The sequence below is a fragment of the Medicago truncatula genome, chromosome 4 (genome assembly GCF_003473485.1).
Source record: "Medicago truncatula cultivar Jemalong A17 chromosome 4, MtrunA17r5.0-ANR, whole genome shotgun sequence".
Lineage (NCBI taxonomy): Eukaryota > Viridiplantae > Streptophyta > Magnoliopsida > Fabales > Fabaceae > Medicago > Medicago truncatula.
The window spans coordinates 17,585,283-17,608,231 of NC_053045.1; the positions used below are offsets into that span (position 1 = coordinate 17,585,283).

At 36.5% G+C, this 22,949-nt stretch overlaps 2 pseudogenes; one reads left to right on the forward strand and one right to left on the reverse strand.

Moving 5' to 3' along the window:
• The first annotated feature begins 5,603 nt into the window (after window positions 1-5,603).
• On the forward strand, window positions 5,604-7,461 carry LOC120579910 (probable fructokinase-7; annotated as a pseudogene).
• A 3,763-nt stretch (window positions 7,462-11,224) lies between these two features.
• LOC120579911 (probable fructokinase-7) lies at window positions 11,225-22,727 on the reverse strand (annotated as a pseudogene).
• Between the last annotated feature and the right edge of the window lie 222 nt (window positions 22,728-22,949).

Sequence of the window (22,949 nt, forward strand, 5' to 3'; positions counted from 1 at the left end):
GTTGCAGTCATTGTTAGGAAAAATCAACTTTCTCAGGAGGTTTATATCGAATCTAAGTGGCATGACACAAGCTTTCTCGCCATTACTACGATTAAAGAAAGAAGATATATTGGCCGGAGCACCAAAAGGCCTTCGATGAAATCAAGTTATATTTGATAAATCCTCCAATACTTTCACCATTATTGAAGGGCAGAAGAATGAAATTGTATATAGCAACGTCAGATGGCACTATAGGCAGCATGTTGGCACAAGAGGATGAAAATGAAATGGCTTTTGTTTCGACAAGGGTTGTATTGGCCAACTATGCTCAAAGATTAAATAGAATTCGCTAAAGGGTGTCAAGGATGCCAAAAACATGCCGGAATTCAACGCGTTCCGGTAAGCGAGCTGCATGCAATAATCAAACCTTGGCCATTCAGAGGGTGGTCCTAGGATGTAATTGGGGGAAATCAAACCCACATCATCAAAAGGTTATAAATACATTTTGGTAGGGATAGATTATTTCACGAAATGGATAGAGGCAATCCCTTTGAAAGAGGTCACCCAGGATGAGGTTATAAATTTCATCCAAAATCCATTATTTATAGGTTCGGTATTCCAGAAACCATTACCACAGACCAAGGATCCGTGTTTACTGATCGAAAAATGGCAAAATTTTCCGAAGACACAGGTTTCAAATTGCTAACTTCGACACCATACTATGCACAAGCAAACAGTCAAGTCGAAGCAGCAAACAAAAACATTATTTCCATTATCAAAAAGAAACTTAAAGCAAAGCCAAAAAACTGGCATGAAGTTTTAGGTGAAGCTCTGTGGGCATGTCGAACATCTCCCAAAGAATCGACGAACACCACACCATTCAGGTTGACATTTGGTCATGATGCTGTGTTACCAGTGGAGATTCTGCTTCAGTCAACTAGAATCCAGAGACAATGCGAAATACCAGTTAACCACTATTGGAATATGGTTATGGATGAATTGATTGATCTGGACGAAGAAAGACTGATGGCATTGGAAGTCTTTGCGAGACAAAAGGAAAGGGTAGGAAAAGCATATAACAAAAAGGTGAAATCGAAATTATTCGCCCAAGGAGATTTGGTGTGGAAATTTATTTTACCAATGGACAAAAAGGATCGGGCTTTGGGAAAATGGTCACCCAGCTGGGAAGGACCATGGCAGATATTAAGAGTTTTTTCGAATAACGCATATGAAATCGAAGAATTAAATGAAGATCAAAGGACCTTTCGAATAAACGGAAAGTACTTGAAAAAGTATAAGCCGATACTGCAAGAAATTAAGATTATGCAAGAGTGATTCGAAAAGAAATTAAAACATGGCATTTCATATAGAATGCCAACTAACGAGCGGTTTACATAAGATAGTCCCAAAATGGATTATAGAGCATAGAGTAAACCATTACAAAAAGAAATGCTACAAACTAACTTAAAAGAAAAAAGACTCTGAGAGAGTTTTCAATCGACGAAATATTCTACATAAACTGGTTAAAACCAAAGACATCGATGAACCATCTGATTTCGCTATCGAGACGACAGCGGAGGCAAAAATGCTGAAGATTGTACAGTTCATCCTCAGCAGGATGAAATCCTCGATAGTTATTTCTTATCCCGTCCCCAGGACAGTTGCGCCAGTTGTTGCAGAAGTGGCAACGAATTAACTGAGGAGATAACATCCTCTTATACCAGCCTGAAACAAATCGAAAATGGGTATCCCCTCCCATAATTTCTCTGCGACATTTCGCAACATTTTGCGTCTTTAAGAGAGACCAAAAGTCATTGAAGAGTTCTATGGCAATTGGGGTAACGCCATCAAGAGCCCTCGGCATAACATCAAAGTATAGCACACTCACAGAGCCTGCATCCATAGCGTTCCTTAGTAAGCGTTTGATAGTTGGAATGCGTGGTTTAGCATTGAGCATTTACTGAGTGCATCTCAAAACACAGAACATGGGGTGTCCACGATCCCACAAGCGATCCATAAAATCCAACTTCGCATGAGTACGATCAAGATCAGTGAGCAGCTTGATGCAATCTTCCCCAAAGGCTCTTGAAACCTTACGATCCCTTCAAAGAGCGGCAATTCTCTTGTTTTGTCTCTGGAAAGAAAAAAGATCAAGCATGCTATGACTAGCAGTTCTTGCAGCAATGTCTATGATCAAATCATCACTCAAACAACTTATGAATTCCATGATTGAAGAGAAAATTTGAGTGGAAATATGTTTCTAAGAAAACAAAAAGAAAGATAGATGAGAGATGAACATTACAAAGGAAAGGGACACTATTTATAGCGAAGTAAGGAAGTTGAAAAGAGGTTTGAAACTTAAACGACGGTTCCTTCTCATTTGATCATCAAATATTAGGATGAAGACACGTGGCACAAAAGGACTTCTGTAGTTCATGCGCCTTGAGAGAAGAGAAGTTGTCAAAAGGTTTTGTCTTATCTTTCCCAAAAATCTCATAATTAGATTTTCTAAAGGCTTTACGGTTTCCAAGACAATTTAATCTGATTAGGTTAAGAAGAAACTTTTTAGTTTCTCATCATTAGTTTTGTCTTGAAATTTGTTCCATCAAAGGAGTAGCTAAAAATAATAATAATAATAATAAAATGTTACTCAAAGAAAATATATGTCATATAAATATAAACGGTTTTTCTAGACCGTTACAAAATAAAATACGTATGAAATATAAAAAGGAACAAATAAAAAAAATATATGTTCATAAAAAGCTCGACAGAAAATGTCTCATATTTTGAAGCCAGAGGTGAGTTGATACAATTGTTTTTTCAAGTCATCAAGTTTTTCTTCGAGAACCTTGCCATTATCAGTAAGAACGGCTATTTCTTGCTGAGATGATTTTGATTCTTTGATCTTTTTTATGGCAATCTGAGCTTCTAGTTTCATGAGGCCTTCTTTAGCCAAAAGTTGGGTTTTCTGATTCTCCAATTGCTCGATTTTTTCCCTGTACTTGGCAATCGATGAATCAATCTCTGCCACTTGGGTTTGAATAACGGGAGTTTCTTGTCGAAAGGCCTCCAGCTTGGCTTTGAATTCAGTAATTTCATCCAAGAGTTGATCACAGCGAGTGGTTTGTTCCTCAAGTTTGGCCTTGTCATCTTTCTTCTGAAGAAACCTTTGTTTAATGTTATCCAAAAGGGGTTCTAGCACTTTGAAAAAGTTTTGAAACTTTAAGCCTGAAGGAAGGTTGATGAGCTTACACAATAATTCTCGAATTTCGAGAATGATGTTTTCATCTTGCTCTATGGCCTCAAAAAGATCAACTCTCAAGACTTTGCTTCAAAACTCTGCAAGGAGATTATCATTCGAAGTTTGTGAAGGATCTTCAGCAGATACATTAGAAGATCTCCCCGCACTCCTAGAAAGGAGAATGTTGTTGGCTAGAAGGTCAAAGGCTTCTAGAGGGTTAGCTTCTTCGAGTTGGTCAAGAGCCACTAGGTTCATAAGCGAATTATTTTGAACCGGTTCGACGTCGACCATCGGATTTGGGTTTTGAGCAGACATGGGGCTTTCAGCAATATGATCCTCCCTCGAAGCTATGATAAACTGGTATGCGTCCCTCTCCAGCTCTGCGTCACTACCTCCTGTAGGCATTTCTTCCTGATGATCACTTGACTCCACCGCAAGCTGATTGGGAGATGTAATCTCCATGCCAGGAGTAGAAGTGCTTGTCTCGACGCCTTCATCCTCTTTAGCAATAGACAAAGCATTTGCCTGACCAGCAGATAGGAGTTGAGCATGTTGAGATTTATTAATCTGGCTACCCTGCAGGAGAGAATAAAGTTATGAAAGATGTATTTCACAATTTACATTTGAATGGAATTAAAAGGGTTTCTGAAGAACACCTTTGAAGTATTATCACCTACACAGGAATGAGCACTGTTGGGATTTGAATCCTTATGTGGTTTGGTCTCGGAAGTGGATATCTGTTCTTTATCGTCACTTTATTCAGCTGACAGTAATCTATACATAACCTCATGCTACCATCCTTCTTCTTAACCAACAATACCGGCGCTCCCCAAGGTGAAACACTCGGTCTTACAAATTTCTTATCTAGTAAATCCTCCAACTGTTTCTTCAATTCAGCTAACTCGGACGCCGACATACGATAAGGTGCCATCGACACCGGCTTCGTTCCGGGCACAAGATCGATTGAAAATTCAACCTCCCTCTCTGGTGGCACATTTGGAATCTCATCAGGAAAAACTTCCGGAAATTCATTCACAACCGGCAATCTATCAATCACTGCTTGATTCTCCAATGACAAGTATGCCATCAAAGAAAACATTAAAATCCCATCACGCTCTAAATGCTTCAACTGTTTAGTAGTCAAGAACTCAGCTTCACTTTCTTCTTCAGCAGAAGAAAAATGCACCGTCTTACTAAAGCAATTAATATGAACACGGTTATACTCTAACCAGTTCATCCCAAAAATCACATCCATACCCGACAACGGCAAACATACTAGATCGACTTCAAAGTCTCTACCAAACATAGACAACGGACAACTCAAACAAACAAGAGAAGTAGTTACTGAACCCTTAGCTGGAGTTTCAACAACCATTTCTCCATTCATATCAGATATAACTAGACCCAACTTATATGCACAATCAACAGCAATGAAACAATGAGTAGCACCAGTATCTATAATAGCAATTAAAGGAATACTATTAAAGAAACAAGTACCTCTGATAAGTCGGTCCTCATTCACCGTTTGCGTACCAGTCAAAGCAAACACCTTGCCACCTGTCCTAACCTTCTTAGGCTGCGTACACTGCGAACTAATATGTCCTTCCTCATTACAGTTGTAGCAAACAATATCCCCACGCTTGCAATCAGCCAATGTGTGTCCTTTCTGTCCACATCTGAAACACTTCTTCTCATCTCGGTCACACACATTACTCTTGTGGCCTTTCTCACCACACTTAAAGCAAATAATCTCAGTAGGAGCATCTCTCCTCTTAGGCCTCCTCTCATCATTCAGCCTCTGTTTACCTTTGTCAGCAGGAGCACTATACGGTTTCGGACGACTCTGTTGTCCCTTACCTCTGCGCTCACTCATCACTTTATAATGAGCTTTGGTATCCTCTTCATAGATTCTACAGCTGCTTACCAATTCAGAAAAATTTCTTATCTTCTGATAACCAATAGCCCTCTTGATATCAGCTCTCAGGCCATTTTCAAACTTGATGCATTTGGAGAACTCAGCTGTCTCCGCAGTATAGTGTGGATAAAATTTTGCAAGCTCCACAAACTTAGCAACATACTCAGTTACCGACATATCACCTTGTTTCAATTCAAGAAACTCGATTTCCTTCTTACCTCAGACATCCTCCGGAAAATACCTGTTCAGGAATTCTCTCCTGAACACAGCCCAGGTCACAGCAGCACCATCCTGTTCTAGAACGGGTAAAACACTCACCCACCAGTCATCAGCTTCTTCAGCCAGCATGTCCGTACCAAACCGCACCTTCTGAACCTCACTGCATTGCATGACTCTGAAAATCCTCTCAACCTCTTTGAGCCACTTCTGAGCTCCATCAGGGTCATACCTCCCTTTGAATGTTGGTGGATGGTTCCTCAGAAAGGTCTCCAACATCCTCACACCATCATTACCAGCAGCAGCATTCGGTTGTTGTCCTACAGCTTAAGCAACAGCCTCAAGTGCAGCAGCAATAGCAGCATCGTTTCTCCCAGCCATCTCAAAATTCTACATAAGAAACAACAACCAGAACAACAAAAGGTAACTTAAAGTTGACACTCTATCCTATGTGGCTCAACACGACTCTACTACTTGGCCGGACGGACCAACCTGCTCTGATACCAATTGTAACACCCCGTTATCCCCAACAGTTTACAGAAGTGTAATAAAATGTTGTATGCAATCTGAACACATTCCTAACACTAACACAATGGTTTCTACACTCTTTTCCATCCAAAATTAAAGAATCATAATCTAACCAAAATTCCCAATTTTAACCAGAACTATGTTAAACCAAAATCAGAATTACAATCTATACTATTGAAAGTAAATCTCACCCTTACCTTAATTCAGATGAATAAACTCTATAGAAATCTGGTTCTATTGGCTCTTTTCCCTTGTTCTTGGTTCTTCTCCCAAAACTTGTTTTACGTGAAACTGCTTCTGACTTCTCCTTTTTCCTAACTCCTATTCTTAACTCCCCTTTATTTCATTTAACTCCCTCTTAATTCTATTAATTATAATTTAATCCCCAAACTCCAAAATAATAATAATTCCCACTTATTCTAATTAATACTACAATAAATCATATAATAAAATATAACACACCACATAATCAACAATAATTATTTAAAATCATATAAAAGACTCTAAATAAATCATAAATAATTAAAATAACGACTAGGGCGTTACATCATTGCACGTCATTCTATTTTCTTTCTCTGAGTCTATCTGAAGTGTTAATTTCTTATATATTGCAGATCAGCAAAGATGAGATCACTCATTAGATTGATGATGGTGATCCTTGTGATGATGATGATGTAATAAAAAAGCTTTTTCACCCTACTCTCAAGCTTCTAATTGTTACCAGTGGGTCGGAGGGTTGTAGATATTACACCAACGTAAGCTTGCCAAAGTCATTTAACTCATATTTTAATTGTCTGAATAGGTTTTGTAATCCCTCATTTCATTATTTTCCTTGCTCTTTATTCGGATGAGTGGAATAAAATGTTGGCTGTGACTTGTCGAATGTAAATTAACAATTTCGACACTCAATGACGAATGGCAAGTTGTAAAACATAAGCAAGGTTTGCTTCGAGGTTTAATATTTCACAGTACTATCTTGTCATGTGAGTGACCAACATTCAGCTAATAGTGATTACTAAATTTTTGTGCAGGATTTTAAGGGCAAAGTTAGAGGTTTAAATGTTGAACCTATTGATACAACTGGTGTTGGTGATGCATTTGTTAGTGGGATTCTCTACTACATAGCTTCTGACCCAAGTATTTTCAAGGTAATTCAGATATCTTTACACATTCTAGTTGTTGATTTAGAAAAAAGTTGTGAGTGTTTATTTTGTGTGACAGGATGAGAAACGTCTTCGGAAGGCGTTATATTTGGCCAGTGTATGTGGCGCGATCATGGTGACCAAGAGAGGGGCAATTTCTGCATTACCTACAAAAGATGATGTCCTGCAATATTAGATGCAATAGGAACATCAGCTGTTATAAAATGTAATATATGTTGACAAAGAGTGAGTGATTAACCTTCTGACTTGGTTTTGATGGCACTAATTTGTGAAGTCCTGTACTGCAACATTCAGGCTAGAACAGATCAATATGTTGAGTTGGATTTCCTTTTGATTATGCCAGCAGCCGCGCATATGTTTTGATCTTGTTATTTTAAACTCATAATTATTGTGTTATCTTCTTCCATTTTGACTCTTAAGATTTCAATACGTTAATGCTTGAAGAACCAATCCGCATGTAATTAAAAGTAAAATAACTTTCTAAGGGTTCTAACCCATCCATGCTTGAAGAACAACCACACATTATTGCGTTATTCAAAAAAATTCTTGTGGAATAATTCCTAATCAGCAGCAAACTCATCTTATGGTTGGGAAGAATATTGACAAACTAGTCTTGAAATTTAGAGAAGATCCCAAAATACTTTCACACCACAATTAACCTTCAAAACTCTATGGCTATAGAAATAGATGATGTCACTTAAGGTGAGTAAGTGGAGTCTTTGTCGTTCGAACCATAGCTCCTACGTATATTATAAATTGTCTCTACTAACTGATAGAAAATGACTTTCTATCTTTAAGAACTTGATTTAGACATTCATTGACACATAAAATGAATTCATTGATTCCAATGTTTTAAATAATTTTTTCAGCGTATGATTTGATTTTAGAATCCAAAGTGGTAATTCACCCATCAAATAGATACAATTTTCCACATAAAAGTTAAGTCAATTAGAAATGATCATGTTTGACTCTGATAATTGTACACATTATAAATTTAATGAGCTTCCCTTGTTCTTGCATTCTATTCTCTTCAAGGTACTAAAGCAGGGTTGCTTCTCCTTGAGTAATGATGTATCCAAGACCTAAGACATTGCTTAGGGTGCAAATTTTTTAAATTCAATTAATAATTTTTTTAGGAGAACTTAAATTCATAATTATGACAATATATATATATAAATAACCTTCCTTATCTCTTCCTTCACCACATATTCTCTAATTAATCCGTTAATTCTTCTAATTTATCACAATCCAAACCGCCATATGTCTTAGCACTGATCACGGGTAAAAAAAAACTCTCTCAAGAGATCTCATTTCCCCTGGTTCTTCTTATCATTCACTCTTTAACCTCAAAGTTTTCCATGATCTTCAAAAGGCCAAGAAAATCAATACTTCATTGCTAAATAATAAGAAAAATAAAAAAGCAACCAAGGCTACTCGTGTCCATAAAAAGTAAAGTACTACGTCACAAAAATTTACTGAACAAATTGCAACCAATTACTCTTAAAAAAAACATTGATTCACATCATTAACAATTACTTTGGTGGTACTATTATTGGTATTTCACATTAGTAATTTGTGTCTAAATCCATTAAAAAAAAAAAAAAAAAGTAATTTGTGTCTAAACACAATTGTTAATCATTTCTAAGATAGAGTCTTCAATTTTAAAAATGATCCTTCAATACAACATTGACAAGAGAAACCCTTTTCTAAAACAGTGAGCTTAAGCAATAACAAATAATGGATCTTAAAATAAAGTTAAAATGTAAAAAGACCAGCAATACCACACTAACAATTTCAGCTGCATTCATGTTCCAACGAAAGATCACCACTACCACACTTTAGTTAGTGCATTCAACAACAATTTGAGAGGGAAAAATACATAAGTTTAAGAGGGCATTTCCTCACAATGAACTTCATCAAGGTAAAATTTCGATCCAAAAGAAATATGAATAATTATAAACAATCCAACTTGGTCAAGGATATTGAAACTAAAATTTGCTTGACCATCTTATCAAACCCAGCATTGTGCTGCACTGGAATTTCAGTCTTCACCTCTTCAATTTCAGCTTTCAAATCTTCAATACACAAAATCATTCAATGAGACATTTTTGGTAGTGTCAACAACATTTCAATCCGCAAACTGTCACATTGCAAGCAAAAAATCAACAACATTTCTAACCATTCAACAACAACATTTATATTTCGGCAGTGTCATTTCAATCTGCAAACTATCACATTGCAGTCTAACTAACTATAATCAACATTAACAAACATATTTCTAACAAATTTCATCATCAACAATCCAAAAAACAAAAACAAAAATTCATTGAGACATTTTATCAAACACCTAGAGTTCATATTTCAATCAACTTAAAATCAAACAATTTCAAATACCTAAAACTACCACATTTCACTCTAAACCACATCTAAAATACATTTTCTAACTTAATTCATCACTAACAATCATCAAAACTAACATGCAAGACAAATTTATAAAAACCTAGAAATGTTAAATTTCTTACAAAATTCTAAAATTTCAACCAAAAAAAATGGAATGGAGTAGGATGATCATCACTTACTTGATATTGTGAGAGAAATTGACTTTGAATGGCACAAGAATGGTGAAAATCGTACTTGGAAGAGAAAATTTCGTGTTTTGAGAAGTTGGAAAAATGAAGGTTTGTGTTTTTGTTTTGCTGATATAAGTTGGAAAAATGGAAATTGTTGTTGAATGCACTGACTGAAGTGTGGTAGTTCTGATCTTTAGTTGGAATATGAATGCGGTTGAAATTGTTAGTGTGGTATTGTTGATCTTTTTACATTTTAACTTTATTGTTGGGACTTCTTAAGATCCATTATTTGTTCTTGCCTAAGATCACTGTTTTCGAAAAGGGTTTCTCTTGTTAATGTTGTATTGAAGGATCATTTTTAAAATTGAAGACTCTATCTTGGAAATGATTGACAATTGTGTTTAGACACAAATTACTTTTTTTTTTTAATGGATTTATACACAAATTACTAATGTAAAATACCAATAATAGTACCACCAAAGTAATTGTTAATGATGTGAATCAATTTTTTTGAAGAGTAATTGTTTGCAATTTGTTCAGTAAGTTTTTCTGATGTAGTACTTTACTTTTTATGGACACGAGTAGCCTTGGTTGCTTTTTTATTTTTCTTATTATTTAGCAATGAAGTAGTGATTTTCTTGGCCTTTTGAAGATCATGGAAATCTTTGAGGTTAAAGAGTGAATGATAAGAAGAACCGGGGGGAATGAGATCTCTTGAGAGAGTTTTTTTTTTTTTATCTGTGATCAGTGCTAAGACATATGGTTGTTTGGATTGTGATAAATTAGAAGAATTAACGGATTAATTAGAGAATATGTGGTGAAGGAAGAGATAAGGAAGGTTATTTATATATATTATCATAATTATGAATTTAAGTTCTTCTAAAAAAATTATAAATTGAATTTAAAAAATTTGCACCCTAACCAATCTCTTAGGTCTTGGCTACGCCATTGCTCAAGGAGAAGCAAGCCCACTTTAGTACCTTGAATGATATAGAATAGAATGCAAGAACAGGGGAAGGCTCATTAAATTTATAATGTGCAGGTATATTTAGTTCACGATTATGAGTCAAACATGATCATTTCTAATTGACTTAACTTGTATGTGGAAAATTCTATCTATTTGATGGATGAATTACCACTTTGAATTCTAAAACCAACTCATACGCTGAAAAAATTATTTAAAACATTGAAATCAATGAATTCATTTTATGTGTCAATGAATGTCTAAATCAAGTTTTTAATCAAATTTTTTAAAGATAGAAAGTCATTTTCTATCAGTTAGTAAAGACAATTTATAATATACGTAGGAGCTATGGTTCGAACGACACTCCATTTACTCACCTTAAGTGACATCATCTATTTCTACAACCATAGAGTTTTGAAGGTTAATTTTGGGATCTTCTCTAAATTCCAAGACTAGTTTGTCAATATTCTTCCCAACCATAAGATGAGTTTGCTGCTTAGGAATTATTCCACAAGAATTTTTTTGAATAACGCAATAATGTGTGGTTGTTCTTCAAGCATTGACGGGTTAGAACCCTTAGAAAGTTATTTTACTTTTAATTACAAGCGGATTGGTTCTTCAAGCATTAACGTATTGAAATCTTAAGAGTCAAAATGGAAGAAGATAACACAATAATTATGAGTTTAAAATAACAAGATCAAAACATATGCGCGGCTGCTGGCATAATCAAAAGGAAATCCAACTCAACATATTGATCTGTTCTAGCCTGAATGTTGCAGTACAGGACTTCACAAATTAGTGCCATCAAAACCAAGTCAGAAGGTTAATCACTCACTCTTTGTCAACATATATTACATTTTATAACAGCTGATGTTCCTATTGCATCTAATATTGCAGGACATCATCTTTTGTAGGTAATGCAGAAATTGCCCCTCTCTTGGTCACCATGATCGCGCCACATACACTGGCCAAATATAACGCCTTCCGGAGACGTTTCTCATCCTGCCACACAAAATAAACACTCACAACTTTTTTCTAAATCAACAACTAGAATGTGTAAAGATATCTGAATTACCTTGAAAATACTTGGGTCAGAAGCTATGTAGTAGAGAATCCCACTAACAAATGCATCACCAGTGTAACGCCCTAGTCGTTATTTTAATTATTTTGGATTTATGTGGAGTCTTTTTATGATTTCAAAGTAATATTTGTGGATTTTATGGTGTGTTATATTTTATTATATAGTTTATTTTAATAATAATTAGAATAAGTGAGAATTAGTATTAATTGGAGTTTTGGGGGTTATGTTAGAATTTATTAGAATTAAGGGGGAGTAATTAAAATAAAGGGAAGTTAAGAAAGGAGTTAAGAAAGAAAGAAAAAGTCAGAATACGTTTTACGTGAAAAATTGTCAGTTTTGGGAGAAAAGGAGAGAAGAGCAAGTAGAGCCAAGGATCAATATTGCTGTGCTTATTTTTCTGCAAAACTAAGGTAAGGGTGAGGTTTACCGCAATTGTTTAGGTTCTGAATTCTGATTTTGATTTTAACAGGTTTATGAGAAAATTGGGAGAAACTAGGTTTTTGTTAGATTAATGGGTTTTGAGAGTAGGGATTGCTATATTAATGTTAGAAATGGGTTCTGAGTGCATATAACCTTTCATTGCATATCTGTAAACTGATTTGGGGAGTGAATTGGAGGAAAATGGGATTTTTGGGAAAAACCTGCATTCTGCCCGTACAGAAGTTCATCGCTCGCCTCGCGAGTAGCCTTTGCTCGCCAAGGCGAGTGAACAACTTCATGGCTCGCCTCGCGAGTGAGACAACTCGCCATGGCGAGTACCTGTGAGAAAAACTGGATTTTTAAAGTGTTGTTATAAGCCGTAATTTGGGTAGTTTTATGTACCTAGATGATTTTAGAGAGGACTGGAGCAAGTTTTAGATTAAAAAGATGAGTAGGGAGCTTAGAATGGATGATTTAGTGAGAAAAATGTCAAAACTCCCGAGAGCACCATATTTTTGTTCGCCTCGAGTTCGCCTCGAACTCGCCATGGCGAGTGTCCTGTTTCCTGAGCTCGCCATAGCGAGCAGATGTGCTCGTGAGGCGAGTTGCCCAGTATTTGTTTGATTGATTCTGTTGTTGATGGTTGATTTATCTTGATGATTAAGCATGGCTATTATAATGGTGTGTTTTTCTGGATGTTCTAAATTGGTTATAATGAATTGATGCTCGCTGGAATGTATGCTTCATTTAATTAAGTCATACATGAATGTTGTATTTTGGAGTGGTGAGTCATATACATATATATGCATAGGTTGGGTTGTATGTAGATATACACAAGTGGGTCAGTTGCATAAGCATAACAGTGGGAGAGCTTCGGCTCTGGAACGCCTTGTCGTTTAAAGTGGTGGAGCACTAGTTGCTCAAAGTGGTGTTTAGTGGTGAGGACTTATGTCCTGAAAATGAATGCTTTAACCATTCTACAGCGGTGAGGGCTATGGTCGTGATTATGGTACCACATGCATGGGTGTTGTTAGAGGAGTCTTAGTGGAGTGGTGATGAGTTGCGTGAGTCGTAGAGTTAGTTTTTAATTACCATTTGTTGATGATATTGAAAATGATGATATTAATATAATGTTGATGAATTATTATGATAGGGTGTTAGATTCAATTGATGCATTCTTTATCTATATTATTGTTGTGAATCTCACCCCTTCTGCTTGAAAATGTTGCCCTTCCTATGGGTAACTTGCAGGTGATCCTGAGTAGTAGGTGGTGGCTCAATGTCTAAGACTCTGATACGTAGGGGATGGGTTTATGTGTCTCTATCATTTCTATGTATCAAACTTGAATTATGCTGATGTAACTTTAATTGTTAAGCTGAATAATGTTGATGTTGGATTATGTTGTGGAGGCTTTCATGCCAAGATTTATATTGGAGGATTAAATGTGTTTAATTAAAGTTGAGAATATTTCCGCTGCATGTTTAATGATGATTTTGAAGGATGTTTACTAAATAGACTTTATATTCTATTTAAGAAAATTTGAATTTGAAATGTAGCATGCCCGTTTGATGTTAAACTCTGATGTTATATTATTATTAATTGTATTATGGGAAACGGGGTGTTACAATTGGTATCAGAGCAGGTTGGTCCGTCCGGCCGAGTAGTAGAGTTAACTTGAGCCACCTAGGATAGAGTGTCAACTCTAATGTTGTCTTTGTTGTTGTTGTTGTGTTCTTGGTATGAACTGGTTGGAGTATAACCATGTCCATATCAATTGCTTTAGTAAGATGGTGCATTTTTCTTCTGCTGAAGAAGAGGGTAAAGTGGAGTTTTTGTCTACGAAACAGATGAAACAACTAGAACGTGATGGAATTTTGATGTATTCTTTAATGGCATATTTGTCATTAGAAAATCAAGCTGTGATTGATAGGTTACCAGTGGTGAATGAATTTCCTGAAGTTTTTCCGGATGAGATTCCAGATGTGCCACCAGAGAGGGAGGTTGAGTTCTCCATCGACCTTGTTCCAGGAACGAAGCCGGTGTCGATGGCACGTTATCGTATGTCAGCATCTGAATTAGCTGAATTGAAGAAACAGTTGGAAGACTTGCTTGATAAGAAGTTTGTAAGACCCAGTGTTTCACCGTGGGGAGCGCCTGTGTTGTTGGTAAAGAAGAAGGATGGTAGCATGAGGTTGTGCATTGACTATCGTCAGTTGAACAAAGTTACCATAAAGAACAGGTATCCACTTTCGAGGATTGATGACTTGATGGATCAGTTGGTTGGTGCAAAGATTTTCAGTAAGATTGACTTGAGGTCAGGTTACCATCAAATTAAGGTGAAGGATGAAGATATGCAGAAGACGGCCTTTAGGACACGATATGGTCATTACGAATACAAAGTGATGCCTTTCGGTGTTACTAATGCGCTTGGTGTGTTCATGGAGTATATGAACAGGATTTTTCATGCTTTCCTGGATAAGTTTGTGGTTGTATTCATTGATGACATTTTAATTTATTCTAAGACTGAAGAGGAGCATGCAAAGCATCTGAGGATTGTATTACAGGTTTTGAAAGAAAAGAAGTTGTATGCTAAATTGTCAAAATGCGAGTTTTGGTTAAGTGAAGTAAGTTTCCTTGGCCATATTATTTTTGGTAATGGTATAGCAGTTGATCCGTCAAAAGTTGATGCGGTATCACAATGGGAGACTTCCGAAGTCGGTGACTGAAATCAGAAGCTTCTTGGGTTTGGCTGGTTATTACCGCAGGTTTATTGAGGGGTTTTCGAAGTTGGCACTTCCGTTGACTCAGTTGACCTGCAAGGGTAAGACTTTTGTGTGGGATGCCCAGTGTGAGAGTAGTTTCGATGAATTGAAGAAAAGATTGACAACTGCTCCTATTTTGATTCTACCCAAGCCGGAGGAACCGTTTGTTGTTTACTGTGATGCGTCTAAACTGGGCTTAGGAGGTGTTCTGATGCAAGATGGAAAGGTGGTAGCTTATGCTTCTAGGCAGTTAAGAGTTCATGAAAAGAATTATCCTACTCACGATTTGGAGTTGGCTGCGGTGGTTTTTGTTTTGAAAATTTGGAGGCATTATTTGTATGGTTCCAGATTTGAAGTATTCAGTGATCACAAGAGTTTGAAATATTTATTTGACCAGAAGGAATTGAACATGAGGCAGAGGAGATGGCTTGAGTTGTTAAAAGATTATGATTTTGGTTTGAATTACCATCCTGGTAAAGCCAATGTGGTTGCTGATGCGTTGAGCAGGAAGACACTACATATGTCTGCTATGATGGTAAAAGAATTTGATTTGCTGGAACAGTTTAGAGACATGAGTCTGGTATGTGAGTTGTCGCCTCAGAGTATACAGTTGGGCATGCTGAAGATTAATAGTGATTTCTTGGGTAGTATCCGAGAAGCACAGCAAGTGGATGTCAAGCTGGTTGATTCGATGATTGCTGGTAATGAAACAGAGGACAGTGACTTCAAGGTTGATGATCAGGGAGTATTGAGATTCAGAGGTAGAATTTGTATTCCTGACAATGAAGAATTGAAAAAGTTGATTCTTGAAGAGAGTCACAAGAGTAGTTTGAGTATTCACCCGGGGGCTACAAAAATGTACCATGATTTGAAGAAACTGTTTTGGCGGTCCGGTTTGAAATGTGACGTTGCTCAGTTTGTGTATGCATGTTTGACTTGTGAGAAGTCTAAAGTTGAACATCAGAAGCCTGCAGGGTTGTTGACACCGTTGGATGTACCGGAGTGGAAATGGGATAGCATTTCTATGGATTTTGTGACGAGTTTACCAAACACTACGAGAGGGCATGATTCTATATGGGTTGTGGTCGATAGGTTGACAAAGTCGGCACACTTCATTCCTATTAACATCAGTTATCCGGTAGCTCAGTTGACTTAGATTTATATTCATAATATTTTGAAGCTACATGGTGTACCGTCGAGTATTGTGTCGGATAGGGATCCGAGGTTCACATCTAGATTTTGGAAGAGCTTGCAGGACGCTTTGGGTTCGAAGTTGAGGTTGAGTTCGGCTTATCATCCTCAGACAGATGGTCAGTCGGAGAGGACGATCCAATCATTGGAGGATTTGTTGAGAGTGTGTGTGCTTGAGCAAGGTGGAGCTTGGGATAGTCACCTACCGCTGATAGAGTTCACATACAACAACAGTTACCATTCGAGTATAGGTATGGCACCGTTCGAAGCTTTGTATGGTCGGAGGTGTAGGACTTCTTTATGCTGGTTTGAGTCAGGAGAGAGTGTGGTGTTGGGACCGGATTTGGTTCATGAGACTACAGAGAAAGTCAAGATGATCAGAGAAAAGATGAAAGCGTCACAGAGTCGACAGAAGAGTTACCATGACAAGCGGAGAAAGGCCCTTGAGTTTCAGGAGGGTGATCATGTGTTTCTCAGGGTTACTCCTATGACAGGGGTAGGACGTGCATTGAAGTCGAGGAAGTTGACTCCAAAGTTCATCGGTCCGTATCAGATTTCAGAGAGGGTTGGAACAGTAGCATACAGAGTTGGTTTGCCAGCACATCTTTCGAACTTGCATGATGTGTTTCATGTGTCACAGCTTCGGAAGTATGTAGCGGATCCTTCGCATGTTATTCCGAGAGATGATGTGCAAGTTAGAGACAACCTTACGGTAGAGACCTTACCGGTGAGGAATGATGATCGGAAAAAGAAGGCTTTGAGGGGCAAGGAAATACCCCTTGTGAGAGTCGTTTGGGACGGAGCGACTGGTGAAAGTTTGACTTGGGAGCTGGAGAGTAAGATGCGGGATTCTTATCCAGAGTTGTTTACTTGAGGTAAGATTTCGAGGACGAAATTCTGTAATTTGGGGAGAGTTGTAACGCCCTAGTCATTATTTTAATTATTTTGGATTTATGTGGAGTCTTTTTATGATTTTAAAATAATATTTGTGGATTTTATGGTGTGTTATATTTTATTATATAGTTTATTTTAATAATAATTAGGATAAATGAGAATTAGTATTAATTGGAGTTTTGGGGGTTATGTTAGAATTTATTAGAATTAAGGGGGAGTAATTAAAATAAAGGGAAGTTAAGAAAGGAGTTAAGAAAGAAAGAAAAAGTCAGAATACGTTTTACGTGAAAAACTGTCAGTTTTGGGAGAAAAGGAGAGAAGAGCAAGTAGAGCCAAGGATCAATATTGCTGTGCTTATTTTTCTGCAAAACTAAGGTAAGGGTGAGGTTTACCGCAATTGTTTAGGTTCTGAATTTTGATTTTGATTTTAACAGGTTTATGAGAAAATTGGGAGAAACTAGGTTTTTGTTAGATTAATGGGTTTTGAGAGTAGGGATTGCTATATTAATGTTAGAAATGGGTTCTGAGTGCATATAACCTTTCATTGCATATCTGTAAACTGATTTGGGGAGTGAATTGGAGGAAAATGGGATTTTTGGGAAAAACCTGCATTCTGCCCGTACAGAAGTTCATCGCTCGCCTCGTGAGTAGCCTTTGCTCGCCAAGGCGAGTGAGCAACTTCATGGCTCGCCTCGCGAGTGAGACAACTCGCCATGGCGAGTACCTGTGAGAAAAACTGGATTTTTAAAGTGTTGTTATAAGCCGTAATTTGGGTAGTTTTATGTACCTAGATAATTTTAGAGAGGACTGGAGCAAGTTTTAGATTAAAAAGATGAGTAGGGAGCTTAGAATGGATGATTTAGTGAGAAAAATGTCAAAACTCCCGAGAGCACCATATTTTTGTTCGCCTCGAGTTCGCCTCGAACTCGCCATGGCGAGTGTCCTGTTTCCTGAGCTCGCCATAGCGAGCAGATGTGCTCGTGAGGCGAGTTGCCCAGTATCTGTTTGATTAATTCTGTTGTTGATGGTTGATTTATCTTGATGATTAAGCATGGCTATTATAATGGTGTGTTTTTCTGGATGTTCTAAATTGGTTATAATGAATTGATGCTGGCTGGAATGTATGCTTCATTTAATTAAGTCATACATGAATGTTGTATTTTGGAGTGGTGAGTCATATACATATATATGCATAGGTTGGGTTGTATGTAGATATACACAAGTGGGTCAGTTGCATAAGCATAACAGTGGGAGAGCTTCGGCTCTGGAACGCCTTGTCGTTCAAAGTGGTGGAGCACTAGTTGCTCAAAGTGGTGCTTAGTGGTGAGGACTTATGTCCTGAAAATGAATGCTTTAACCATTCTACAGCGGTGAGGGCTACGGTCGTGATTATGGTACCACATGCATGGGTGTTGTTAGAGGAGTCTTAGTGGAGTGGTGATGAGTTGCGTGAGTCATAAAGTTGGTTTTTAATTACCATTTGTTGATGATATTGAAAATGATGATATTAATATAATGTTGATGAATTATTATGATAGGGTGTTAGATTCAATTGATGCATTCTTTATCTATATTATTGTTGTGAATCTCACCCCTTCTGCTTGAAAATGTTGCCCTTCCTATGGGTAACTTGCAGGTGATCCTGAGTAGTAGGTGGTGGCTCAATGTCTAGGACTCTGATACGTAGGGGATGGGTTTATGTGTCTCTATCATTTCTATGTATCAAACTTGAATTATGCTGATGTAACTTTAATTGTTAAGCTGAATAATGTTGATGTTGGATTATGTTGTGGAGGCTTTCATGCCAAGATTTATATTGGAGGATTAAATGTGTTTAATTAAAGTTGAGAATATTTCCGCTGCATGTTTAATGATGATTTTGAAGGATGTTTACTAAATAGACTTTATATTCTATTTAAGAAAATTTGAATTTGAAATGTAGCATGCCCGTTTGATGTTAAACTCTGATGTTATATTATTATTAATTGTATTATGGGAAACGGGATGTTACAACCAGCACCAGTTGTGTCAACAGGTTCAACATTTAAACCTCTAACTTTGCCTTTAAAATCCTGCACAAAAATTTAGTAATCACTATTAGCTGAATGGTGGTCACTCACATGACAAGATAGTACTGTGAAATATTAAACCTCGAAGCAAACCTTGCTTATGTTTTACAACTTGCCATTCGTCATTGAATGTCGAAATTGTTAATTTACATTCGACAAGTCACAGCCAACATTTTATTCCACTCATCCGAATAAAGAGCAAAGGAAAGAATGAAATGAGGGATTATAAAACCTATTCAGACAATTAAAATATGAGTTAAATGACTTTGGCAAGCTTACGTTGGTGTAATATCTACAACCCTCCGATCCACTGGTAACAATTAGAAGCTTGAGAGTAGGGTGAAAAAGCTTTTTTATTACATCATCATCATCACAAGGATCACCAGCATCAATCAAATGAGTGATCTCATCTTTGCTGATCTGCAATACATAAGAAATTAACACTTCAGATAGACTCAGAGAAAGAAAATAGAATGACGTGCAATGGCATTTATAAAGTGTATTGCATAAAAGTGAAAAACTAGACAAATAAAATTTACCTTTATGGCATCGGCTAGATTCCATATGCTCATTATACCCTCTCGAGCAGCCTCGGCTGATGGCCATAGTGCCAATTTCAATTTCGGATCATACGAGAGAATGCAATCACAGGTTTTAGCAAATCTCAAGGCAGCAAGAAAAGACGTCTTGCATTGCTCATAAATCAAACCGATGGAACCATAATGGAATATTTTAGCCTTGCTTGATGAGTTTACGATCAAGCTCTGACTCATACAGAAGCATATTAGCACTAGGAGTACTGGAAAACGAGCACTCGCGCACGCCATCAGCTCTAAGTGAAACATAAGCCAATTTGGTGCTGACATTAGAATCAAAATCAACCCGCATGCCAGATGTATCAACATTATTTTCCTTTAAAAGATCAACCAACAAATACCCAGCTTCATCTGCCCCAACCTAAAACGCAGACGGTAATGAGTTAAGCTATCATTTTCTCAGCCAACATAGATTCACATCCCTAAAATTCAGAATACTACTGCAAGAAGTATTATTCCTAGCCCTAGGTACAATCTACAAGTAAATACATGATATCTGTAGGAAAATCTTTTAAACTAATTTAATTTAACAATACGTAAAGGGAAAAAGGTAGAATGTGGTGGAAATGGGAAGTTATGGTTGGTTAGGTTTTAAAGTGGTTTCTATTTGATGGGAATGAAAAATAGAAAATGAGTAAAAGATATTCCTCAAAATGTGTCGCGTCATTTTTCGGAGATCAAGGCTATTTGATTAGCTTTTGACTCACTAATTATTTCACGACTGAACATTTTATTTTTTAAGAAAAAGGGGAAAAAAGTTCAAAACACCCCATATTGAGAGATTTAGGGTTCGGGGGTTGGTTATATTTAGGGAAGGCATTAGCACCCTAAATATTCGTAGTACTCTACGAGAACCTCTTGATTTTATTTAATTAATATGCTATAACTTGCTTGCTTATTTTTAAAAAGAAGGAATTAAAGTGGAAAAATAAAGACCTAATTATCTACATTTTTTATTGATTTGAAAGGACATGGTCCTCTGCCTACGTACCCGTGAGGGATCAAAACCTCGTAGTTCGGGGTAGAAATTGACGTTTGATTTGTTGAGTGTTTTTATTAGTTGTTTTGAAAAAGGTTTTAAATTGTAAAGCCAAGTGGCAAATAAGTGTTTGTTTGTGTTTTTTAATATTGAAAAAAGAGACTTTAAGTAAGGTTAAATTGATTGAAGTTTGATTAAGAAAAGAAAATAAAAATGCGGTCACTTGATTTGGATCAAGGTTTATTATGAAAATATTTTTGTGATTTTGATTATTTGCATGTTTTTTGTTGTTTTTTGGAATATTAAATAAAAATTAAACTAACGGAGCAATAAAAATAAAAGCGCGTGGATTTTTGTAGCGACGTTGGATCACCACAAAATCCCTAATCTAATTTTTTTGCATTTTTGGATATATCTAAGGCGGTAAAGAAATAAAATGACACACACACCCACACACTTTTCTCATTTATATTTACATTGGACCTAAATACATTCTAATTGCTGGAAAATAAATAACAATAATTAAAATGCTAAATAGAAATAAAAAAAATGCAAAAATGCTAAAAAGAAATAAAATGCAAGAAAATAAAAGAAATTGACAACCGAAGGGGCAAAAATTACCGAAGGGACTTTTTCGAAGGGACTTATTCCGAAGGGACAGAAAAAAGAGGGAGAAGAAAAGAATAGCTCGTCAACACAAGCTAAAGAGGGAGAAGAGAGAGAAAGTTCTTTGACAACTCAAGAGAACTTTTGGTGTGTGAAATTGTGTGGAATGAGAGCTCTATTTATAGGTGAGGAGGTTGATGAAGAAAGGAAAATTGGTTTAATGGAAATGATGGACAATTATGGTGAATTTTGAAAAAGGAATGTTAAAGTTGACACTTGACTTGAAATTTTTTTAGACCTTGTACATTTTATTTTGGACCTATTGACACTTTGTTTTTTTTGGACACTAATTAACTAAAACGAAATAAAATAAAATAAAATAAATCCAATACGAAATAAAATAAAAACAAATTAAACTAAATTATTTAAAGAAAAATAAAAATTAAAAGATGGAAAATAAAAATTATTAAATATAAAAAAAAATAACTAATCTTAAAATTAAAATTAATAAAAGATGGAAAGAAAGTAAAAAGAGAAAAGAGGGTCCGACTCGGAATTAAAAAATGAGGTATTTTAAAATACCTCCCTGCCGAATTTTTTTTACTAAAAAATCAGAGATCGATCAGAGTCGAGTGACATGTGTCAGTGGGGCCTTAGGTCAAAAATTAGGGTATGACAAAATGCATGAACTTTAACCATTACATTCCCATGCTCACTTTTCAGGGAGTTTATTTGTTTACCTTGAAACACACACACACACATGCCATTCAGAAAAGTGTAATCAATTTCAAATAACCCAACACATAACAGATTTCTTAAATATGAAGATTTGAACAAATCAAACATTGAAGTCATGTAGATAGTAACAAGAAACCACATAACCATGTCAATAAATAGACAGATGTACACCTTGCTCATAAATGCAGATGAACCCCCCAACTTAGAGATGCCAACTGCCACGTTTGCAATAGCACCACCAAGATCTCTCCTGCAGCGACCAAACGGTTCGTGAATAGCTATGTAATCTATCAACAGTTCACCAAAACAAACAACCAGTCCACTTGTTTTGCTGCAGCCTTCTGTTATGGGAAAATCAGGTAATTTGTAGGGCCTGGACACAGGAGGTACTCCATCGTTATTAGCTTTTGTATTCCGTAAGTTACCAGCAAAACCATTGCTTGCTTGGATATGAGTGTTAAAACTACATGAGTAGGGCATGGACACAGGAGGTGCTCCATCCTTATTATCAGCTTGGACAGTATGAGTGTTGTCATCATCAACTAATCCTCCTCCCCCCAATACTTCAATATTTTCACGAAGCAGCAAGAAAATTCCTGTGTGCGCACTTACATTAGTGAATTTGACCTACAAGTAGCAATAGATCCCTTAAGTCCACCCTTACACAGAGAGAATAGCAAATAAAAGCAACAAATGTATGTATTCAGATGAAAAGGAATTTGACCTTTAATCCAAGAGGCGAAGAAGGTTGAATGGCTAGAATAGGCCTCCGGTAGGTCTCTATTCCATAGATTTTACGAACACCATCGGTCATTGACAACATCAACATCCTACCATCCCGTGGAGGAGGTATAGCAAACCTTGGAGGAGGTATATCAGGAACATCTTGTTATCAAATCAATTTTTTAAAAAAATTTTTAACAACGACATCTTGTTTTTGGCATAAATATGATTTTTAAATTTTAACCAGTAGCAATTTGTCTTGTGTATAATAGTTATTTTAAAAAATTAAAAATTTATTAATTGTGAAAAAAAT